Source organism: Gracilinanus agilis, chromosome 2, assembly GCF_016433145.1.
Source record: "Gracilinanus agilis isolate LMUSP501 chromosome 2, AgileGrace, whole genome shotgun sequence".
NCBI lineage: Eukaryota > Metazoa > Chordata > Mammalia > Didelphimorphia > Didelphidae > Gracilinanus > Gracilinanus agilis.
The window spans coordinates 445317908-445325076 of record NC_058131.1 but is presented as its reverse complement, the minus strand read 5'-3'; the positions used below and the strand labels follow the sequence as shown (position 1 = coordinate 445325076).

Sequence of the window (7169 nt, the reverse complement as noted above, 5' to 3'; positions counted from 1 at the left end):
GGTTGTCTGGATTTTCTCTGTGTAAAAGCTGTCGAGTGTTAAAGACTTCTTCTTCTTGTTATTATTCTTTCTCTTCTGAACTTCCTGATGCTGAGTAGCCATCATTAGCCCAGCAGCTTCTCAGATTTATCCTCGCGCTCAGTGTCTGTTCGCGATTTATTGGCTCCTGAGGTCTGAGTTCTGGTTTTTTCCAAGGTTAAGCCCCCTGGTGGGCCCTCTTGCTTGATCCTCTGCTGGAGGTTTCTTTACAAGTCTCAGGGCGCTGCTTCCACAGTCGTATACCCGTCTGCACTGGTTCCCCACTTAGGCTTTAGTTCCTGGCTGTGTCTGCCTCCGTCCATGCCTCTGCTCAGCCTGCGCTCTGCGCCCAGCGTCCTGCTCCCGTGCGCTCAGATTTCGCGTGCGTTTTTTGACTTAATGGGGTCCTAAGTCTTGCTGCTCTCAGGAACAGGTCCCGGAGCTGCTGATGACTCGATGGGTGCCCCAAACTTGCCCTATTTCTTTTTAGCTGGGTTCGGAGATATAGATGAGTGTGGAGGGGGTGGGGGTGGGGCGGTTGCTCAGCCCGCGATTTAGTGAGAGCCCTTTATAGGGAAATGTCTCGATTCCACATACCTTCCACGCTGTGCCCTGTTGTGGGGTTCCTCCGTTCATCTGGACTTGTTTTTATGTCCCCTTGACGAGTTTTGTGTGTTTCGGTCAGGAGAGGTTAAGAGCTGCTTCTTACTCTGCCGCCATCTTAACCTGGAAAACCCATCTCACATTTTAATGGGAGCTATTTCACCACCTTATAGTGCGGAAATGCCCAAATCCCATGTACCTTCAATGCTGTGCCCTATTGTGGGGTCCCTTCATTCATCTGGATTTGGTTTTTGTGTCCTTTTGAGGTAATATGTATAGGTCGGTTAGGAGAGTTAAGAGCCCTGCTTCTACTCTGCATCCATGTTAACCCGTAAGTCTCCTGGAGGAATTTCATGTGAACTGGAATGCAGAGTGAAAGGAGCAGAACCAGGAGAACATTATACAAAGAGATGGATACACTGTGGTACAACTGAACGTAATGGACTTCTCTATTAGCAGCAATGCAATGACCCATGACAATTCTGAGGGACTTATGAAAAAGAACACTATCACATCCAGAGAAAGAACTATGGGAGAAGAAACACAGAAGAAAAACATTTCCTTGATTACATTGTTTGATGGGGATATGATTGGGGATGTAGACTTTAAATGATCACTCTATTGCAAATATTAATAATATGGAAATAGGTCTTGATCAATGATACTTGTAAAACCCAGTTGAATTGCACATTGGCTACAGCGGGGGGGGGGGGGGAGGGGGAGGGAGACATGAATTATGTAACCATGGAAAACTATTCAAAATTAATTAAATTAAAAAAAATTTTTAAAAGAGACAGTTTGGACATTCAAAAGTTGAATTCAGGGGCAGCTGGGTGGCTCAGTGGATTAAAAGCCAGGCCTAGAGATGGGAGGTCATAGGTTCAACTCTGGCCTCAGACACTTCCTACCTTTGTGACCCTGGGCAAATCACTTAAACCCTATTGCCTAGCCCTTACAGCTCTTCTGCCCTGGAACCAATACGCAGTATAGGTTCTAAGATAGAAGGTAGGGGTTTTTTGAATTCACTTACCCATGCCAACCTGCTGAGTCAAATCCAGACTGGAACACAAGGGGTCCCTGCTGATGCCACAAACTTTTGAGCTCAATCAATATATTGCTGGGCAGGAGACTTTGAATCTCAATGGGGCCTCTAAATATGTCAACCTGACTAAAACAAAATTACCAACATAGTTATATTGAAGGGTCTTTAATCACAACTAAGAAAGATTGCAATCTGTTTTCCCCCATAGGGAGGTCTCCTGTGAGATACAGAGAAAGGGATCAAATAGTCTTTCTGAGGCAGAAAATAGCCTGGTTATATGAGTTCACAGAAACTTGAGTAAGACTGCACTAGACAGGGTCTAGGATGGTTGGAAGTGGATTTCTTGTTCTTTGATTATTCTCTTTTTCAATCTTAATTCAATCTTCATGTAAAGGGGTTAGTTTCTGGGAAAGAAAGAAGATCCATTCATAATCAATTCAGAGTCATTATCTGCCTTTTGATTTGATTTTTCTACCTCTCTGAGAAAGAAACAGCCAGAAAATTTTTTTCAACTAAAATTCCCACTATCATAGTGTGGTCAAAAACACATAGTCTTAGAGTCAGAAGACCTGAGTTCCCATCCATACTTCCTATTTCTGCAAAAAAAAAAAAATTGTCGGGAAAGAAGAGTTGTGTGAAATAAGAAGAAAAAGAATATTATATAGGGAGGTTAAAAGATGAGTGTGGCTATAGAGTTGTTGAGACCAAGGAAAAAAATAGATAGGGATTGGTAAATTATTAAGATGTGAAAATTAGATGTAAAAGTTTTAATTAAGTGCTTATGTTTGAGATGCAAACAACTACAAGTAGTCTGATTTTAAGTGAAAATCTTAGCCAATATAAAGAATAGATGGAAATTATGTAGTGATTTAAATGAAGTGTGCAATATCTGTATTTCTGACCCATCTGTCATCTGTTTCAGTACAGACTTCTCTTTTTCCTGGTAGAGAATATGAAAAAAAAACCTCAGAAACAGAAGCAAGGCTTCAATAGTGAGGGGGGAAGCAGATTTTGAGTTGGAGGAGAGATGACCCCTGTCAGAATGAAGTGTTTCATTGTGAAGAGGAGGAAGGATATGGACAATCATACAAATCAAATTCAAAACAGATTTTAGGTATCTCTTCAAGAGGAGTGAACTGAATGCTCTGCAAAAATAAGCTATTATCCTCCCCAAAAGAAAAGGAAATGATATACTGGAGCTAGAAAAACTAACACTTGAGAAGTCATCTGGTAAGATCAGAGGAAGAAGAATTCCAAAAGTCTAGTGCAGTTTAAAATTTTAATTGTATAAAACTGCATTAAGACTTTTTGAACATTCTAGAACATTCCTGGCTAGAGTGGTCTACACCTAACAAAGGATGGTAAAAAATTTTTTAAAAAAGGTATCTTCTCTTCTCACTTCAATTAATGCAGTTAAGATGTAGTGAAAATGTATTAACTGAGACACACACACACAAAAACCCCTCCAAGTCTCCGAGCCAAAAAAGAAATGTTTATTGAGAGGGATCCAGTCTCACAATAAAGCTGGACTCCAGTTAGCAAGAAGACTTTGAGCCTTGTGAGTGGACCCCTTTTATAGCATAGTTGAGCTAGAGATACAGAAATGGTGTGCAGTGTCATTTGTCATAAGTGACTTGACCAGTTTTGCTTGGTCCATGCCATTAATGAAAGCAAATTTCATACCCCTTGTCACTGATGCAAGTAAATCCTTTGACCTCCACCTTTAACACATACATGTTGCATGCCATGGTGATTTTGTAGAGGTCAATGTAAGGACAGGCTGTTTAGAACAATTGCAAAGTATTAACATGTGTATTGGACCCAGGTCCTTTAGCATTTGGCCTGTATCAAAAAGCACAGAATCATAACAGAAAAAAATATGAACTATATACAGGTTTGTTAGCCTAGTATGAAGAAGGTCAAAAGTTTAAATCATGGGAGGAGTAATATCAGAACAGAACATATATATATATATATAATATTACAGAATAATGGAGGGATATGGAATTTCACATTCACAAGGAAGGCACAGAATGTAATCACAAAGTCTAAAGCAAGTATTAAGGAATTTTCCTGCAACCCTACAACAATGTGCGAATAAATCCTTAATCAATTTAAAAGGGTTATAGGGCTTTGGCTATTAGATTAAGGCAACTCATATCACACAGAAAACATAATTTTCAGTGATGAATGATTCGCAGGCTTTAGAAGCATTTTGTGTTTAGAAGCATTTAGCCCTTTGCCTTTACTAGAGGGCTTCAAAGAAGCAGAGAGGACTTCTTGTCCTCCACACTCCCATCTAACCTGTGATTTGAGCTATTGGACCAGAGGGGAGACAATTTTTCCATCTGGGAACATAGAAACGAAGCTTCAAGGAGCATGACTGCCCTCTCAGCACAGGTATATTCTGGCATGGAACCTAGGGTTTCCCTCTGAACACCCTAAACTCCAGAAGTGTTCCAGGTCAAAAAGGACATAAGAAATTCCTTTCTTCCCCTTGGACTTTCCCCTAGATCCTCTTTTTACATAGATATACACCTCCCGGTTGCACCCTGATAAGCGTTGGATAGTATCAAATCCAATCATCCCTTGAACTCTACAGATCATCATCCCTTGTGCCCTTGGGACACAAATCATCACCAGACATCCCTTTTACCCCCCAACCCAATAAAATTACCTCATTCCTGATTCACCTCATCCTGTAGCTCCTGTTGTCAAATAGGTATAAAAAACCCAGACCCCATATCCTCTGGGAGGCAGTGATCTACCTGCATAACATAGTTTCCCTCAGTCATTCCATTTGATTTAATAATTTGACTTACATTTGAATTAATAAATGTCTTTTATTTCTTAAGCTAACTTTTGGAGTCTGTCATTCTTGACAAAGGCACCTGTCTAAATCCAGGGTTTTACTTCAAAGTTCTCCCACAACAATTTGAGCTTATGCAAAAGGAAATTTTCCTTCCCCTCTTTTTACTACATGTATGGTTTCTGGGCATAAGCCCAGAAGCAAGGACTGTGTGAGGGAAATCATTGTATAAATTTAGCCATGAGGGTAGAACAACAGCCAGATAAATGGAGCAATGGAGTCAAGAATATCACAAGACCAGGAGGGCAGGATGATCTTCCTTGCAACACCCCCTGGAAGGCCCCCCCTGGGTGGCCCATGCAAATTAGAAAACCATGGTGGCTCCTGAGATGTCACATGTGAAAGTTAGTGGGCAGAGAATGAGCCTGGTAAACTGAGGCAAGAGAGAAGTGCTCTCTTTCTTTCTCTCTTCACTTCTGTAATCATGGGCTCTCTTGAGTGTTGGCGTAATAGTGAGCTGGAAATGTCGGCCATTGATTTAGCAAGCTAAAGTATCAGTAAGTTAACTATATATCTTTCTCCTAGTTTTCTATCTTTTTTCTACTACTTTTGATTTAATAAAATTATAAAATTTAAGGCCAATCTCATAATTTTATTTTTTAAAATTTTTTAATTTCTAAAAAATTTTTTATTTATTCATTTATTTGGTATATTTTTCCATGGTTACATGATTCATGATTTTTCCCACCTCTCTTTACTCCCCGCTCCCAAAGTTGACAAGCAGTTCCACTGGGTTATACATATATCATTGTTCAAAAGCTATTTCCATATTATTCATATTTACAGTAGAGTGATCTTTTGAAGCCCAAACCCCAATCATATATCCCCATTGAATCACATGCTTGATCATATGTTTTTCTTCTGCATTTCTACTCCCACAGTTTTTTCTCTGGATGTGGATAGCATTCTTTGTCATAAGTTCCTCAGTATTGTGCTGGATGATTGCACTGCTACTAGTAGAAAGGTTTGTTACATTTGATTTTCAGTCTCACAATTTTTAATTCTTACAAGCTATGGATTCAGGAAAATATCAGACCCTACAAGGCCAACTGAGTGCCTCACCCTCAATGGCACTGTACTCATGTGCTAAGTGAGGATCTTATAAGAGAAAAATGACTTCTGAGCCCTATAGGGTTATCTTAAAAACCTAAGAGTAGTCACCACTCTTGACACCCTATATCAGGGGTCGGCAACCTTTTTGGCCGTGAGAGCCATAAACGCCACATTTTTTTAAAATGTAATTTCATGAGAGCCGTACAGTGCTCACAGTGCGCACTCCTGTAACAGCACCTGAAAAAAAATTGACTTTATGGCTCCTGCAGAAAGAACCATATCTGGCCCTCAAAAGAGCCAGATATGGCTCGAGAGCCATACGTTGCCGACCCCTGCGCTATAGGAAGGTGAGAGTACAAGTTGGGGAAGTAGCCCTGAATGTATGTTGCATTGTAGTAGGAGGTTTATGATGAACATATTTGGGTGCCACATGGATTTGCTAGAGAGATTCTCCACCTGAGGCCCTCATTTTTTTTTTTTTAAACCCTTGTACTTCGGTGTATTGTCTCATAGGTGGAAGATTGGTAAGGGTGGGCAATGGGGGTCAAGTGACTTGCCCAGGGTCACACAGTTGGGAAGTGGCTGAGGCCGGATTTGAACCTAGGACCTCCTGTCTCTAGGCCTGACTCTCACTCCACTGAGCTACCCAGCTGCCCCCTCATTTTTAAATAATCTAATTTTACAGACATCTCTGGATAAAAAAATCATCATTTTTTCTATTTTTATTTTAAGTTTATAACTAAACAGTTTTCTGTTGTATTTCCTTTATAAATAAGAACAGTTCCTTTGAGATAGTTTTTTCTTATTGTGATGCTTCAAAACTAAAATTGTTTTATTCCAATAGCTATTACAAGTATTTCAAGGCTACAGGTATTATGTGTGGCTTGAAGGGTAAACAGAATAGACAACTCTAGCCTTTTCCCCTCCCATGAAATTCTAAGATTCCAGATGGTCTAGGCCAATAGAGAATACTAATGATCTTAATATGGCTCTCTTTGGTGCCCAAGATGACCTTCTTCCCTGGCCCTGCTCCAGTTTCCTGAAGCTGAATCAGAAGAGTTTAACTTTATGAACAATCCTCTTTGCCAGGACACTCAACAAAATTATAGCTAGATGATTACAACATGTAGTTATATATAATTACAATATATAACTATATATATGCATATATATATAGCTATATAATTACAATATACAAATACAACAAAAAGTAGATCGATTCGTATGTTAATGATTTTGAACTCTCCATTCCTTTAGTCCTCTATCTCTTCAAGAAGAACCATCTTAAATATTTCTTCTCTCATTTTAGGTTCTGTGATGGCAATATAGCACTTGGTGGTTCTGTTGACTGCTGTGGACTAGACTCAGAAAGCCTGGAGTCTGCCGAGGCTGAGCTTTGTGAATATTAATCTTTGAAGTTCAAGAGTATCTATCTTAATTGGACAATGATGGTAATAATTTCTGTATCTGTATTTATCTAATGACATCAGATACACGAGGGCGATGTATGGAGCTCTGCAACTATGTCAGCCACATAATTTTTCCTGTACCCTTCAAGTCCTATAGCACCTAATTCTATCAAAT

The 7169-nt window shown here is 39.7% G+C and overlaps 1 pseudogene; it reads right to left on the bottom strand.

The window, feature by feature from the left end:
- Window positions 1-3411, bottom strand: part of LOC123233962 — a 73274-nt pseudogene extending 69863 nt beyond the window's left edge.
- Between the last annotated feature and the right edge of the window lie 3758 nt (window positions 3412-7169).